This window comes from Phasianus colchicus, unplaced genomic scaffold, assembly GCF_987193195.1.
Source record: "Phasianus colchicus unplaced genomic scaffold, bPhaCol1.hap1.1 HAP1_SCAFFOLD_59, whole genome shotgun sequence".
Classification (NCBI taxonomy): Eukaryota; Metazoa; Chordata; class Aves; order Galliformes; family Phasianidae; genus Phasianus; species Phasianus colchicus.
This window is the reverse complement of record NW_028325235.1, coordinates 210,866-229,144: the sequence shown is the minus strand read 5'-3', so window position 1 is coordinate 229,144 and position 18,279 is coordinate 210,866.

Below are 18,279 nucleotides of genomic sequence, written 5' to 3'. Positions count from 1 at the left end.
AATGAGCACAAATCACAAATCAAAAACCAAAAACAAAAAAAAAACAGAATACAAATACCAACAATGCACACCACAAATACATAAGTTACAATAAAACACACAATACAAAAATTACCATAGAACACACACACAAAATGAAGGAAAAAAAAAACAAAATGAAAAAACAAACAGGAAAAAAAAGAACTAAGCATAAAAAAAAGAAAAGCAAAAAGAAATGGGCAAAAATGACACAGTAAAGAGAAAAAAAGATAAAAAGGAAAAACAATAATAAAAAAGAAAAATTCAACAACAAAAGAAGAAACAAAAATATCCAAAGCAAACCCAAAAAGGGAAAAACAAAAAAAAAGCAAAGACAACAATATACAATGGCGAATGAAAGGATTTATACAGACAAAGATGGGGAAAAAAAATGCCAGCAAACAACAGCTAAATGAGAACGCAAAAAAAAAAAAAAAAAAAAAAGCCAAATACATTAAAAAGGGGAGCAAAGAGAATAAAAGGGAAGAAGCAAAGTAGAAAGTAGGAAAAGCAAAGCAAAACAAGAAAACCAAAAAGCCAAGGAAAAGAAAGAACAACAAAACGGAAAGCAAACCAAGGGAAAAAATAAAAATAAAAATAAAAATAAAAATAAAAATAAAAATAAAAATAAAAATAAAAATAAAAATAAAAATAAAATAAACTTTGGAAACCTAAGCAAAGAAGCAGTAAAAAAAACGAAATCAAGTGAACAAACGAGAGCAAACCAATGCGACCCAGCGGAAAAAGAGACAAGGAACGGAAACAAAAAGAACCCACACCAACCAACAGAAGAGCAAAGAAATCTGCTCCTCAATTGGATGGCAGGGCAAAGATGACAAGAGACTGTGGTGCAGCCAGAAGCAAACCATCCGTGCCTGGGAGGAGGAAAGGGTAGCTACTGGGCATGCTGCGACCTCCACCAGAGATGCACTTTCTCAGCTAGCGCCCGTGCAGGAGTCCGCGGCTGCTAATGAGGACAAACCATCTCTCTGGAGGAAGGGAAGGCGCTCGTGGTCATGCCGAGGAGGAGGTAAGGGTAGCTACCGGGCACGGATGTGCCGGCCATCTGATGAAAGCCTCCAGTCCATGTCGAGGCATGAGGCAAGGACACCCAGGAGGCGGGAAGCCAGCTGAGCCATTGAGGAAGCACCAAGCAGAAGAGGAAAGCAGAGGGAGCTGGCTTGAGTTAAACAAGTCAGCAAAGGAAAGATAAAAATGAAGAATCCAGAGGACTAATGTCAGGTAAGTAAAGGCAATGTAAGAGGAAGCAGGCAGGCATGGGGACAAGGAAGGAGGAAGAATGTAATGAGAAAAAAAAAAAAGAGGAGCTCATGGAATGCAAAAAAAAAAAACTACATTGAAAAGAGGAGAAAAGAAAAGCAATACTTCTAGAACAGAAAAAAATAATGCAAAGGCATGGTCTGGAAAGAAAAAGAACCAACAACAAAGGAAAAGAAACAGCAGAAAGCAAAGCCAAAGGAGCAGTAAACAAATGTGAAAAGAAAAGTAGCAAAGTAAACCAAGGGAAAAAAGGACAAACAAAAAGCTAAGGCATAGACTGCAAGAATATGGCAAAGTAAAGAATTCAAGGAAACACTTGAGACAATAAAAAAGCTAACAAATTTAAGGAGAGTACATGGAAAAAAAAAGGAAAAAGAAAAAAGAAAACAAACAGGAATAAAAGAGAAGCAGCAAAGTAGAAAGCAGTAGGAAAACTAAGTGGAAAAAAAAGCAAACAAAGCCTATGACATCCAAGGGAACAAAATACCCAACAGAAAATAAATAATAACTAACAAAACGAAAGAAAAACAGGCAGGAGAAAAAAAAGACTAAGAAAAATCAAAGCAAAACTACGAAAGGGAATGGAAAGAAAAGGCAAAGACATACAATGCTGTATCATGGCAAAGCAAAGGATTCAAACAAAAAAAAATAAGCAAACTAATGCAAGAGGAAGTAAACGGAAAAAGAAACAGAAAAGAAAAAGAAAGGGAATAAAAGAGAACTAAGTAAAGCAAGCAGAATGAAAGGCCATGCAAAGGAAAGGTAGGAAGGAAAACCAAGAGCAAAGGAGAGCAAAGCAATGGGCAAAAGAATAAAATGAAAAGGAATATCCAGGAAAAAGAGAAAAGAAATGGAAAGAAAGAAACTGCCATGAAAATCCAACCCAAGTGAAGAGAACAGTGGAAAGCAAAGGAAAAAAAAACAACAGGTAAGAAAACTAAGCAACAACAAAAGAAAGCAAACCAAAACAGAAAAGTAAAAACTAAATAAAAAGGCAAAGAAAAAAGAAAAAGGGAAGAAAACAGAAAACCTAAAAAAAAAGAACAAACAACGGTTCAAAAAAAAACCCAGAATACAAAAAGAGACAAAACAGGCAAAACATGTAAAAGAACAAAAGGACAAAAAATGAAAACACACACACACACACAATGATATATTAAAAAAAAAAACAACAACAACAAAAAAAAAAGCACAAAAAGAAAAACACACACAAAAACAAAAACAAACCCAAGAAAATAAAAAGCACAACCAACATAAATTAAAAAAACCCCAAACTAAACACCAAACATACAAAAATTGCAACAAAAACACACAAGCATAAAACAAAAACCACAAATAAACAGAAAAAAATTAAAAAGAAAAGCAAAAATTAATCATAAAAAACAGAAAAGCAAAAAACAAAAGCACAAAAAACACACAAGCACAAAAAACCAAAAAGATGTAAAAACGAAAAAAGAAAAAAGCAAAAAATAAACAAGCATAAAATAGAAACAAAAAAGCAAAAAGGAACGAAACAAAAACCACAAATACAGAAAATAAGAAACCAGAATGAGCACAAATCACAAATCAAAAACCAAAAACAAAAAAAAACCAGAATACAAATACCAACAATGCACACCACAAATACATAAGTTACAATAAAACACACAATACAAAAATTACCATAGAACACACACACAAAATGAAGGAAAAAAAAAACAAAATGAAAAAACAAACAGGAAAAAAAAGAACTAAGCATAAAAAAAAGAAAAGCAAAAAGAAATTGGCAAAAATGACACAGTAAAGAGAAAAAAAGATAAAAAGGAAAAACAATAATAAAAAAGAAAAATCCAACAACAAAAAAAGAAACAAAAATATCCAAAGCAAACCCAAAAAGGGAAAAACAAAAAAAAAGCAAAGACAACAATATACAATGGCGAATGAAAGGATTTATACAGACAAAGATGGGGAAAAAAAATGCCAGCAAACAACAGCTAAATGAGAACGCAAAAAAAAAAAAAAAAAAAGCCAAATACATTAAAAAGGGGAGCAAAGAGAATAAAAGGGAAGAAGCAAAGTAGAAAGTAGGAAAAGCAAAGCAAAACAAGAAAACCAAAAAGCCAAGGAAAAGAAAGAACAACAAAAAGGAAAGCAAACCAAGGGAAAAAATAAAAATAAAAATAAAAATAAAAATAAAAATAAAAATAAAAATAAAATAAACTTTGGAAACCTAAGCAAAGAAGCAGTAAAGAAAACGAAATCAAGTGAACAAACGAGAGCAAACCAATGCGACCCAGCGGAAAAAGAGACAAGGAACGGAAACAAAAAGAACCCACACCAACCAACAGAAGAGCAAAGAAATCTGCTCCTCAATTGGATGGCAGGGCAAAGATGACAAGAGACTGTGGTGCAGCCAGAAGCAAACCATCCGTGCCTGGGAGGAGGAAAGGGTAGCTACTGGGCATGCTGCGACCTCCACCAGAGATGCACTTTCTCAGCTAGCGCCCGTGCAGGAGTCCGCGGCTGCTAATGAGGACAAACCATCTCTCTGGAGGAAGGGAAGGCGCTCGTGGTCATGCCGAGGAGGAGGTAAGGGTAGCTACCGGGCACGGATGTGCCGGCCATCTGATGAAAGCCTCCAGTCCATGTCGAGGCATGAGGCAAGGACACCCAGGAGGCGGGAAGGCAGCTGAGCCATTGAGGAAGCACCAAGCAGAGGAGGAAAGCAGAGGGAGCTGGCTTGAGTTAAACAAGTCAGCAAAGGAAAGATAAAAATGAAGAATCCAGAGGACTAATGTCAGGTAAGTAAAGGCAATGTAAGAGGAAGCAGGCAGGCATGGGGACAAGGAAGGAGGAAGAATGTAATGAGAAAAAAAAAAAAAGAGGAGCTCATGGAATGCAAAAAAAAAAACTACATTGAAAAGAGGAGAAAAGAAAAGCAATACTTCTAGAACAGAAAAAAATAATGCAAAGGCATGGTCTGGAAAGAAAAAGAACCAACAACAAAGGAAAAGAAACAGCAGAAAGCAAAGCCAAAGGAGCAGTAAACAAATGTGAAAAGAAAAGTAGCAAAGTAAACCAAGGGAAAAAAGGACAAACAAAAAGCTAAGGCATAGACTGCAAGAATATGGCAAAGTAAAGAATTCAAGGAAACACTTGAGACAATAAAAAAGCTAACAAATTTAAGGAGAGTACATGGAAAAAAAAAGGAAAAAGAAAAAAGAAAACAAACAGGAATAAAAGAGAAGCAGCAAAGTAGAAAGCAGTAGGAAAACTAAGTGGAAAAAAAAGCAAACAAAGCCTATGACATCCAAGGGAACAAAATACCCAACAGAAAATAAATAATAACTAACAAAACGAAAGAAAAACAGGCAGGAGAAAAAAAAGACTAAGAAAAATCAAAGCAAAACTACGAAAGGGAATGGAAAGAAAAGGCAAAGACATACAATGCTGTATCATGGCAAAGCAAAGGATTCAAACAAAAAAAAATAAGCAAACTAATGCAAGAGGAAGTAAACGGAAAAAGAAACAGAAAAGAAAAAGAAAGGGAATAAAAGAGAACTAAGTAAAGCAAGCAGAATGAAAGGCCATGCAAAGGAAAGGTAGGAAGGAAAACCAAGAGCAAAGGAGAGCAAAGCAATGGGCAAAAGAATAAAATGAAAAGGAATATCCAGGAAAAAGAGAAAAGAAATGGAAAGAAAGAAACTGCCATGAAAATCCAACCCAAGTGAAGAGAACAGTGGAAAGCAAAGGAAAAAAAACAACAGGTAAGAAAACTAAGCAACAACAAAAGAAAGCAAACCAAAACAGAAAAGTAAAAACTAAATAAAAAGGCAAAGAAAAAAGAAAAAGGGAAGAAAACAGAAAACCTAAAAAAAAAGAACAAACAACGGTTCAAAAAAAAACCCAGAATACAAAAAGAGACAAAACAGGCAAAACATGTAAAAGAACAAAAGGACAAAAAATGAAAACACACACACACACACAATGATATATTAAAAAAAAAAACAACAACAACAAAAAAAAAAGCACAAAAAGAAAAACACACACAAAAACAAAAACAAACCCAAGAAAATAAAAAGCACAACCAACATAAATTAAAAAAACCCCAAACTAAACACCAAACATACAAAAATTGCAACAAAAACACACAAGCATAAAACAAAAACCACAAATAAACAGAAAAAAATTAAAAAGAAAAGCAAAAATTAATCATAAAAAACAGAAAAGCAAAAAACAAAAGCACAAAAAACACACAAGCACAAAAAAACAAAAAGATGTAAAAACGAAAAAAGAAAAAAGCAAAAAATAAACAAGCATAAAATAGAAACAAAAAAGCAAAAAGGAACGAAACAAAAACCACAAATACAGAAAATAAGAAACCAGAATGAGCACAAATCACAAATCAAAAACCAAAAACAAAAAAAAACCAGAATACAAATACCAACAATGCACACCACAAATACATAAGTTACAATAAAACACACAATACAAAAATTACCATAGAACACACACACAAAATGAAGGAAAAAAAAAACAAAATGAAAAAACAAACAGGAAAAAAAAGAACTAAGCATAAAAAAAAGAAAAGCAAAAAGAAATTGGCAAAAATGACACAGTAAAGAGAAAAAAAGATAAAAAGGAAAAACAATAATAAAAAAGAAAAATCCAACAACAAAAAAAGAAACAAAAATATCCAAAGCAAACCCAAAAAGGGAAAAACAAAAAAAAAGCAAAGACAACAATATACAATGGCGAATGAAAGGATTTATACAGACAAAGATGGGGAAAAAAAATGCCAGCAAACAACAGCTAAATGAGAACGCAAAAAAAAAAAAAAAAAAAAGCCAAATACATTAAAAAGGGGAGCAAAGAGAATAAAAGGGAAGAAGCAAAGTAGAAAGTAGGAAAAGCAAAGCAAAACAAGAAAACCAAAAAGCCAAGGAAAAGAAAGAACAACAAAAAGGAAAGCAAACCAAGGGAAAAAATAAAAATAAAAATAAAAATAAAAATAAAAATAAAAATAAAAATAAAAATAAAAATAAAAATAAAAATAAACTTTGGAAACCTAAGCAAAGAAGCAGTAAAGAAAACGAAATCAAGTGAACAAACGAGAGCAAACCAATGCGACCCAGCGGAAAAAGAGACAAGGAACGGAAACAAAAAGAACCCACACCAACCAACAGAAGAGCAAAGAAATCTGCTCCTCAATTGGATGGCAGGGCAAAGATGACAAGAGACTGTGGTGCAGCCAGAAGCAAACCATCCGTGCCTGGGAGGAGGAAAGGGTAGCTACTGGGCATGCTGCGACCTCCACCAGAGATGCACTTTCTCAGCTAGCGCCCGTGCAGGAGTCCGCGGCTGCTAATGAGGACAAACCATCTCTCTGGAGGAAGGGAAGGCGCTCGTGGTCATGCCGAGGAGGAGGTAAGGGTAGCTACCGGGCACGGATGTGCCGGCCATCTGATGAAAGCCTCCAGTCCATGTCGAGGCATGAGGCAAGGACACCCAGGAGGCGGGAAGGCAGCTGAGCCATTGAGGAAGCACCAAGCAGAGGAGGAAAGCAGAGGGAGCTGGCTTGAGTTAAACAAGTCAGCAAAGGAAAGATAAAAATGAAGAATCCAGAGGACTAATGTCAGGTAAGTAAAGGCAATGTAAGAGGAAGCAGGCAGGCATGGGGACAAGGAAGGAGGAAGAATGTAATGAGAAAAAAAAAAAAGAGGAGCTCATGGAATGCAAAAAAAAAAACTACATTGAAAAGAGGAGAAAAGAAAAGCAATACTTCTAGAACAGAAAAAAATAATGCAAAGGCATGGTCTGGAAAGAAAAAGAACCAACAACAAAGGAAAAGAAACAGCAGAAAGCAAAGCCAAAGGAGCAGTAAACAAATGTGAAAAGAAAAGTAGCAAAGTAAACCAAGGGAAAAAAGGACAAACAAAAAGCTAAGGCATAGACTGCAAGAATATGGCAAAGTAAAGAATTCAAGGAAACACTTGAGACAATAAAAAAGCTAACAAATTTAAGGAGAGTACATGGAAAAAAAAAGGAAAAAGAAAAAAGAAAACAAACAGGAATAAAAGAGAAGCAGCAAAGTAGAAAGCAGTAGGAAAACTAAGTGGAAAAAAAAGCAAACAAAGCCTATGACATCCAAGGGAACAAAATACCCAACAGAAAATAAATAATAACTAACAAAACGAAAGAAAAACAGGCAGGAGAAAAAAAAGACTAAGAAAAATCAAAGCAAAACTACGAAAGGGAATGGAAAGAAAAGGCAAAGACATACAATGCTGTATCATGTTGTCACGGAATCAACTGGATCAGTTTATGCCTGTGACAGGGGGCAGTAGGCCCCTGCCCTCCCCACCCCCCACCTGGGCCCACAAAATGGGAAGGAAGGGGGAAAAGGAAAGAAACAGCGGCAACAATCTATGGAGGTAAACTTATTTTACTAACTATGATATCGGAATACAAAATAATACAATATAATACAATCTAATTGAAATTGAGACTAATGAATGAAATAAGATATGAGAGAGAGTTCCCGAGACCGAGTCAAACCTGAAAAAGCTTGGAACGGCTAGGAAAGCACCCTCCAGCACCCACTGCCAGGCAGTAAGAGACCGCCCCCCCCGGAAGGGTCAGATCCCGTGACTTCCGCAATGTATAGGGATAGGTATGTAGAGTTAGAACATTAACACTTCCAGTACACGATGTTTTGATGTGGAATACTGAAAATCAAATAAGCAAAAACCAAAACCATGACACATGACAAAGCAAAGGATTCAAACAAAAAAAAATAAGCAAACTAATGCAAGAGGAAGTAAACGGAAAAAGAAACAGAAAAGAAAAAGAAAGGGAATAAAAGAGAACTAAGTAAAGCAAGCAGAATGAAAGGCCATGCAAAGGAAAGGTAGGAAGGAAAACCAAGAGCAAAGGAGAGCAAAGCAATGGGCAAAAGAATAAAATGAAAAGGAATATCCAGGAAAAAGAGAAAAGGAATGGAAAGAAAGAAACTGCCATGAAAATCCAACCCAAGTGAAGAGAACAGTGGAAAGCAAAGGAAAAAAAACAACAGGTAAGAAAACTAAGCAACAACAAAAGAAAGCAAACCAAAACAGAAAAGTAAAAACTAAATAAAAAGGCAAAGAAAAAAGAAAAAGGGAAGAAAACAGAAAACCTAAAAAAAAAGAACAAACAACGGTTCAAAAAAAAACCCAGAATACAAAAAGAGACAAAACAGGCAAAACATGTAAAAGAACAAAAGGACAAAAAATGAAAACACACACACACACACAATGATATATTAAAAAAAAAAAAAAAAACCAACAACAAAAAAAGCACAAAAAGAAAAACACACACAAAAACAAAAAAAAACCAAGAAAATAAAAAGCAAAACCAACATAAATTAAAAAACCCCAAACTAAACACCGAATGTACAAAAATTGCAACAAAAACACACAAGCATAAAACAAAAACCACAAATAAACAGAAAAAAATTAAAAAGAAAAGCAAAAATTAATCATAAAAAACAGAAAAGCAAAAAACAAAAGCACAAAAAACACACAAGCACAAAAAACCAAAAAGATGTAAAAACGAAAAAAGAAAAAAGCAAAAAATAAACAAGCATAAAATAGAAACAAAAAAGCAAAAAGGAACGAAACAAAAACCACAAATACAGAAAATAAGAAACCAGAATGAGCACAAATCACAAATCAAAAACCAAAAACAAAAAAAAAAAAACAGAATACAAATACCAACAATGCACACCACAAATACATAAGTTACAATAAAACACACAATACAAAAATTACCATAGAACACACACACAAAATGAAGGAAAAAAAAAAACAAAATGAAAAAACAAACAGGAAAAAAAAGAACTAAGCATAAAAAAAAGAAAAGCAAAAAGAAATGGGCAAAAATGACACAGTAAAGAGAAAAAAAGATAAAAAGGAAAAACAATAATAAAAAAGAAAAATCCAACAACAAAAAAAGAAACAAAAATATCCAAAGCAAACCCAAAAAGGGAAAAACAAAAAAAAAGCAAAGACAACAATATACAATGGCGAATGAAAGGATTTATACAGACAAAGATGGGGAAAAAAAATGCCAGCAAACAACAGCTAAATGAGAACGCAAAAAAAAAAAAAAAAAAAAAAGCCAAATACATTAAAAAGGGGAGCAAAGAGAATAAAAGGGAAGAAGCAAAGTAGAAAGTAGGAAAAGCAAAGCAAAACAAGAAAACCAAAAAGCCAAGGAAAAGAAAGAACAACAAAACGGAAAGCAAACCAAGGGAAAAAATAAAAATAAAAATAAAAATAAAAATAAAAATAAAAATAAAAATAAAAATAAAAATAAAAATGAAAAAAACTTTGGAAACCTAAGCAAAGAAGCAGTAAAGAAAACGAAATCAAGTGAACAAACGAGAGCAAACCAATGCGACCCAGCGGAAAAAGAGACAAGGAACGGAAACAAAAAGAACCCACACCAACCAACAGAAGAGCAAAGAAATCTGCTCCTCAATTGGATGGCAGGGCAAAGATGACAAGAGACTGTGGTGCAGCCAGAAGCAAACCATCCGTGCCTGGGAGGAGGAAAGGGTAGCTACTGGGCATGCTGCGACCTCCACCAGAGATGCACTTTCTCAGCTAGCGCCCGTGCAGGAGTCCGCGGCTGCTAAGGAGGACAAACCATCTCTCTGGAGGAAGGGAAGGCGCTCGTGGTCATGCCGAGGAGGAGGTAAGGGTAGCTACCGGGCACGGATGTGCCGGCCATCTGATGAAAGCCTCCAGTCCATGTCGAGGCATGAGGCAAGGACACCCAGGAGGCGGGAAGCCAGCTGAGCCATTGAGGAAGCACCAAGCAGAGGAGGAAAGCCGTGGGAGCTGGCTTGAGTTAAACAAGTCAGCAAAGGAAAGATAAAAATGAAGAATCCAGAGGACTAATGTCAGGTAAGTAAAGGCAATGTAAGAGGAAGCAGGCAGGCATGGGGACAAGGAAGGGGAGAAAGAAGGAAAGGAAGAAATCTAAAAAATTTAATCAAGGTTAAAAATATATGTATTAAAAAAAAAAAAAAATCAGAGCAAAGGAAAAAAAAGAGAAGGAGCAAACAAGAAAGCCAAGGAAAGCAAAGCAAAGAAAGAAAACTAAAAAACAATGAGCAAATTTGGAATGAAAAACAAAAGAGGAAACCAAGGGAATGGAAAAACAAAAAAAAAGGAACAGAAAGAAAAAAGTAATCAAAGTGAAAGATAGCACAGAAAAATCTTTTGAAAAGAAGGAAGATGAAAAGGAATTCTCATAGAAAAAGAACAATAATGGGAAGAAAGAAATGCAAAGAAAAAAAAATGACAAAGTGAAGAAAACAGTGGAAAGCAAAGAGAAAAACGCAGTTAGGAAAAATAACGGGAAAAAAAAGCAAAGAAAACCAACAACATCCAAATCAACATAAAAGAAATGTTAAAATGTTTTAGTAAAAATACAAGAGAAAAAAAAGCAAAGCAAAGCAACAACATCCAAAGGAAAACAATACAAAAGAAACAAACAAAACAAATGTTTGGTTAAAAAACAAAGAAAAATAAAGCAATTAAAAAAGAGCAGAAGAAAAGCACAGAAAAAAAAAAAAAAGACATGCAAAGAAAAATCAAAACCATAGAATGCAATATCATGGCAAAGTAAAGCATTCAAACAGAGAAAGGGAAAGAAAAAAAAACCTAACTAAAGCTAAAAAGAGTAAATGAAAAAACAGTGAGAAAAAAATAAAAAAGCAAAGGAAAGAGAACCAGCAAAGCTGAAAGGAAAACAAAGCAAAGAAAGAAAACTAAAAAGCAGTGCAAAGGAATGCAAAGGTACTCGTGACATTGAGACAGAACTGCAACAGCGCCAAGCACAGAAGGAAAGCACGGGAACAGGCTTGAGTTAAACGAGTCAGAAAAGGAAAAAGGACTCAACAGAACACAAAGTAAATTTAAAAAACTAAAAAAAAAGATAAAACAAAAGCAAAGGGAAGAAGCGGGAACAAGCAGAGTAGAAAGTAAAGCAAAGCAAAGAAAGAAAACTAGAAAGCAATGCAAAGCAATGTGAAGCAGTGGTGAAAAGGAAGAACAAAAGAGCAAACCAAAGCAAAGCAAGGGAAAATAAACGAAGCCTCAGTTTTGGCAGCTTGATCTTCCTGACGGTTGTTTTGTTGTCCTTCATTGGCCCGACTGCTGAGCACATGAGCATCGCCATGGCACACCTTTACACCCGTATTCTTTGTTTGGGCAGCAATGTCTTTCCACAGCTCAGCAACCCAAATAGATTTAGCCCTATTTGTGCCGCCAGTTGTTTTCTTCCCACTGCTGGAACCACCCCCATAAGGCGCTTGCCACCATCCATGAGTCGTGTAAAGATGGAGCACTGGCCACCTCTCCCGTTCAGCAGCATCTGAGGCCAGCTGGACAGCCTTTACCTCTGCACATTGCCTTGATTCTCCTTTTCCTTCAGCGGCCTCTGCAGCTCGTCGTGTGGGGCTCCACACAGCAGCTTTCCGTCTGCAACGCTTCCCCACAACAGGACACAATCCATCTGTGAACAGAGCACATTTCTTTACATCCCACATCGTAATCTCAATCTCCAATCCCAATCCCGTATCACTAATCCTATATACCACATCCCAATCCCACATCTTAATCTCAACCCCGAGCCACATCCCAATCCCGATCCCATATCCCAGTCCCACCTCCCAATCCCACGTCCGTAACCCAGTGCCATTCTTAATCCAAATCCCAATCCCACATCCAAATCCCACATCAAGTGCTGCTTGCTCCTGCAGCTCGGAAAGCAAATGGGATCCTGGGCTCCATCAGAAGAGGGGTGGCCAGCAGGGACAGGGAGGTGATTGTCCCTCTCTACTCTGCACTTGCGAGGCCCCATCTGCAGTACTGTGTGCAGGCCTGAAGCCCCCAGGACAAGAAAGACACAGAGCTGTTGGAGAGGGTCCAGAGGAGAGCCACAAAGATGATCAGGGGGCTGCAAAGACAGGCTGAGGGAGCTGGGCTTGTTCAGCCTGGAGAAAAGAAGGCTGCGAGGTGAGCTCATTGCAGCCTTTCAGTACCTAAAGGGAGCCTACAAACAGGAGGAGTCCACTCTTTGAAAGGGGAGATAACAGCAGGACAAGGGGAAATGGTTTGAAGTTGAGGCAGGGAAGATTTAGGTTGGATGTCCGGGGGAAGTTCTTTCCTATGAGAGTGGTGAGGTGCTGGAACAGCTGCCCAGAGAGCTTGTGGATGCCCCGTGCATCCCTGGAGGTGCTCAAGGTTAGATTGGATGGGGCCCTGGGGTTTGACTCTGTGGGGGTGCCCCAACGCTGGAGTGTGACACCATTCGAGTGACAGAGAGGTGTCCCCAGCTTCATGGTGTGACACTGTAGGGGTGTCCTCAACTTTGGGGTGGGACACCATTGGGGTGACACAGATTTGTTCGCAGCTTTCGGGTGTGCCACTGTGGGGATGACATAGGGCTGTCCCCAACTTCACGCTCTGGGAGTGTCCCCAAGTTTGGGGATGTGACACCACGATGCGGTGTCCTCACTTCCCCTGGGAAGTCCTCGAGCTGCTTCTGAATGCCTCTGAGGATGTCCTGGGCACACGTGGGACCCCCTGGACCCTACAGGATCCTTCTGGGACATCTCCAGACCCTTCTGGATGAACCCACGGACCCCATGGATCAACATGAGAACTCCCCAGACCCGCCAAATCCTCTCTGGGACATCCCCAGACCTTCTGGATGACTCCAGGATCACTCAGACCCTCATGAGGACTCTCTGGACCATACCAGACTCAACTGGGACCATCTTCAGATCAGCCCAGGGACTTCTCAGTGCTCCTGGACACATAGTGGGAGCTCACAGATCCTTCCAGGGGCCCACGGGATCAACCTGGGGACTCCCTGGACACCCAAAACCCACCTGGGACATCTCCAGACTCTTCTGGTTGAGTCCTGAACCCCCTGGATGCACCCAAACCTCTCTAGGACTTCTCCTGCAGATCCTTCTGCATGATTCCAAGGGAGGATAAGGAGGGTTCAGCGGGGGGTGGGAGGGGGAGAAATGAGCTAGTGAGGCTGGGGATGGAGGGAGAGGTGGAAGAGGGAAACTGGAGAGTTGTGTGGAGCTTCTGTGGGGTGGAAAGGGAGTCTGGGGGAAGAGAGTGAGGGGAATGAAAAGAGGAGAACAAGGCTGACCACGTGAGTGGAAAGGGGGTCTGGGGATGGAGGGAGGGGTGGGAGGGGAGAACTGGAGGTTGTGGGGGGGGCTTCTTTGGGACATGAAGGGGGTCCAGTTGGGGGAAATTGGGGGCCAACATAGGGGAAACGGACTCACAGAATCACAGAATCGTAGGGGTTGGAAGGGACCTCCAGAGATCATCGAGTCCAACCCCCCTGCCAAAGCAGGATCCCTACACCAGGTCACACAGGTAGGCATCCAGGCGGGTCTTGAATATCTCCAGAGAAGGAGACTCCACAACCTCCCTGGGCAGCCTGTTCCAGTGCTCCATCGCCCTCACCGTAAAGAAGTTCTTGCGCACATTGGTGCAGAACTTCCTATGCTCCAGCTTCTGGCCATTTCCCCTTGTCCTGTCTCCGCACACTGCTGAAAACAGTCTGGCCTCGCCACTTTGCCCCCCACACCTTAGATATTTATAGACCTGGATCAGGTCCCAGACTCCAGAGGGCAGGGAGGAGGGCATGGGGGTACAGGGGACTGTAGGGGTCAGAAATGGGGTGAGGAGCGGGGGGAGTAAGGGAAGACAGGGGACCCTGCAGGGTAAATTGAGGGGACTGGGGGATGGTAGGAGACTCTATGGATCAGAATGGGGGAATTGGAGCAGGGGAACCTGAGGGGACAGGGAATTCTGGGGGTCAGATAGAACGGACGGGGGGCAGACAAATCTAGGGGAGAAAACGAGAAGACTCATGGGGGGGTGAGATTGGGGACACAAGGGATCAGAGTGGGAGACAGACAGACACAGAACCCTGGGGGTCAGAATGGGGAACAGGGGCAGACAGTGACGGAGGAACTGAGGGGACGGGTAGAAGAGGACTCCAGCGATGAGAATGGGGGAAGTGGAGGTGGGGAACGGGGGGGGGAGAGCATAAGCCCAGCGGTCAGACTGAGGGACTCGGGAGGTTGTGGGCGACCCGCGGCGGGGGGGGTGGGGGGAAGGCAGTGAAACACCGTGGGTGGGGGGGAAGGGCGGGGGGCACAGGGCACCTCCCGCCGCCGAGCAGAGGCCCTGAGCAGCAGAGGACCCACGCGGCCAAGACAGGACGGCCCCAGCCCCGATGCCCCCGCCGCCCCCGCACACCCACTCGTAGAAGCTGAGGCGGCGCTCGGAGTCCCGGGGCTGCGCCGCGGCGCTGGAGCAGCGCGGGGCCCCGCTCCGCTTCCGCGTGGCCGCGTCCTCGGGTCGCCGCGTGATGACGTCACTCCGCGGGGAGCGGGGACGGCGCGTCGCTCGAGCAACGGCCGCGCCGGGGCGCTGTCGCTATGGAGACGCCGCCGCGCATGCGCTGTCGCCGCGGGGACGGCTTCCCGCGCCGCAAGGAGGGAGGGCGCGCTGTCGCCGTGGCAGCGCGGCCTGCACGCACGGCCGGAAGCCCGAGTGGGGCTCGAGGGGCAGCGGGGGGCGAAGAAGGGTGGGGGGGGAACGGAGAGCCCTCAGGGGTCTCCTGGGGAGGTGGGGGAGCGACTGGGGGAGGGCAGAGCTCCGGGGATGGCGGCTGTGAGTGGGGCTGTGGGGTGGGACATCCGCAGGGAGATGCAGCCAAACAGGGGGATGTGGGCAGAGCATGGAGGTGTGGGAAAAGGAAGACGGGCATCTGGACAACAGCGTGAGAGCCAGGCTGATAGGGAGGGAGCGAGGGAGGGAGGAATGGGAAGAAAGGGAGGGGGGGAGGAAGGGGGGGAGGGAAATGGAAAAACGGGAAAAAAAAGGGAAGAAAGGAAAAAAAGGGGGGAAGGGAAGGGAATGTTGTTTCTTCATTTGATATTAAAAAGTAGCAATTGGTTTGAAGAAGTAGAACATAATGCATTTGTATTCTGTAACTTATCCTTAGCAATAGTTGATCTAAGAAGTAAAATACTGTATATGTTAGCGGCATGTTGTAGAAACATAATTACTGAAGTACCTAACAAATTCTTTCTCTCAAAACTGCAGTAGATTTTCAATGTTCTAAACAATGTGGGTATAGTATTCTGAACTAGAAAACCTACTGTAACGTTGTTCATTAGACCGGCAGAAGCGAAATACATCTAACAAACCTACAAGGAGTCAGGGCCTTTACACAAAGCAGAACTGTCGCACTCTGTGGGAATGTTAGGATGCCACAGGCAGGCTCCAAGATGCTCCCCTCTATCCTCCTCCCGAGCTTATTTCTATGCAAGGACAGATGAATGACCAGAACAGTGACCCAGTGTAAAAGGGGGACAAATGTTAGGGGGGTAATTAAACAATCAAGAGGCTATGTTTATGTTGTAAAACAGACATCCAAAAACTGAGACCAAATGTTTGTTTAGAAAGCAATTGTTAGAAGGCAATTAAACAATTAAGGTATTTGTGTTTGGGCGGCAAAGATTTATGCTTACTTGGTATTTGTATGATTAGTGAAACGTCGTGAAAGAGGGTGAACCTGCAGTACTCAGCCAATGAGGAACCAGGGCAGAAAGAGAAGCGTCAGGCAGTAGGGGATAAAAGATGTAACACTGTTTTCTCGGGGCTCTCCTGCTTGCAGGAGGCCCGCCATTGCAATTGCGAATAAAATCTGCTTTATCAGAGATACCATCCTAGAAAATTATTTGGATATTTCCTACGAAGGGAAGGGGAGGGAAGGGGATGGAGGGGAGGGGAGGGGAAGGAAGGGGAGGGGAGCAGAGGGGAGGGGAGGGGAAGGGAGGGGAGAGAAGAAGGGAAGAAGGGAAGAAGGGAAGAGGGGAAAGCATCCAAAGCTTGGCCTGGGTGGTATTGCAATGTAGAAGGGCTTCAGGTATGTTGTTAGGTGCACAAGAAGGAGTTCATGCAGCAATAAATGATATTGTTGTGTTCATGTAGGTCAGAGTGGTAGAATTGAAGCAGATGGCGATAAGATATGGCACCAGAGTGAAATACTGCACAACATAAGACGATGTGAGCTGAAACCAACGTGACTTCCTGGCTTCCCAAATTGCACTGGTTAAAGAAGTTGTTTGTGGGGATGGTGTGTGTAATCTCTGTATGTATGCATCCTTCCTTGTAGTGTGATTAGGGTTCTCACAAAACTGCAGTAGATTTTCAATGTTCTGAACAATGTGGGTGTGGAGAGCGTGATTGAGACCTGGCTGGCTGAGAAAGGCCACATAGACAGTATTCGGCTAATGAGACGAGAGTCCTTGAGCAATGTAACAGGATGTAAACAAGGCTAAGGAGGAGAGAGTCCTTGAGCAAACTAACAGGATGTGTAGGAAGGCAGGAGAATGTAGAAATAAGAAAGATGAATGGCATGGTCTAATCACAAAAAGTACAAAGAAGGGCTGGGGCAACAAGTAGCTGAAGAGCCTATCAGGAGCTCGGGCTTTGCAATGTGTATGAGCTTCATTAGCGCCAACATAAATGCACGCAACCTTCTGATTAAAGTTGAGACTTTCTGATCAATTCTGTGGTCGTGTGTTTGTCTCCCGCCGAGCTCCGACAATGCTTGTGCATTGGGATGGCATGTAGCTCAGGTAGTACCCCTTCCTCCGGGGTGGACCAAGGATTCCCAAGGGATGCAATATATGGTTGCCCTGTACCAGGAGAAAACAGCCTAGGAAAATGAAGCCTGAAAATCACTCTCCCTGTTGTTTCCCCGGATATCAGAGATAGATGCCAAAATCCCTCCTGCATTCTCCATGGCCATAGGTAACCGTACAGCTTGTCTCTCAGGGCAGGGTGTGAGGGCTACCAGGCCTATAGGGAATTTCTCACTGTGCAGTGGAACCTTGGATGTTACGAAGGATTTGGCGGGGAACTATTCAAGGCTGGGAATCCCCAGAGCGGATCTCTGGTGGCATTGCGGTGGGAAGATCTTACGGTCCACTCTCCCATCTCATTGGGGAGGTACCTGTGCACTTGTTCAACTGGCTATACCGTTCACTCTGGCATTTGAGAAGGATCTATCACACATTCGCAAAAGGAACAGAAGGAGCCTAGGGGCCCCATTTGATGATGATACAATATATAAAGACTCAATTGGGGTGCCCAGAGGTGTCCCTGATGAATTTAAGGCTAGAAATCAATTGCTGCAGGATTTCAATCTCTATTCTGGTGGGTGACAATTAACAAAAATGTAGATTGTATAAACTACATCTATTACAATCAGCAGAGATTTATAAACTATACAAAGGAGGCAATAAAGGGAATTGCAGAACAATTGGATGCTACAAGCAGGATGGCCTGGGAGAATAGGATCGCCCTAGACATGATATTAGCTGAAAAAGGGTGTGTGTGTGTGATGTTGGGCACCCAATGCTGTACCTTTATCGCAAATAACACAGCCCCAGCTAGCACAATAACTAGAGCATTATGGGGGCTTACTACTCTTGCCAGTGAATTAGCAGAAAACTCAGGAATAGGTAATTCCCTCACTGGGTGTTTGGAGTCCTGGTTTGGCAAATGGAAAGGGATGATTGTGTCCTTATTTACTTCTTTGACTGTGGCAGCAGGAGTCCTGACGGCCGTCGGTTGCTGTATTATCCCCTGCGTGGGGGGATTGGTGCAGCGATTAACAGAAACTGCGCTGCCTCAGCAAACAGCAGTGGAACCACCACCGCGCTCGGATAAAATGATGATATTAGATGAAATGGAGAATGAAGAAAATGAAGAAGTTTTTAGAATCATACCTTTAAAAAAAGAAAAAAAGAAAAAAGAAAAAAAGGAATTGCAGAAATCAACACTTTGAAAGAAAAAGAGGGGGGAATTGTGGAAATGGAATGTTGTTTCTGCATTT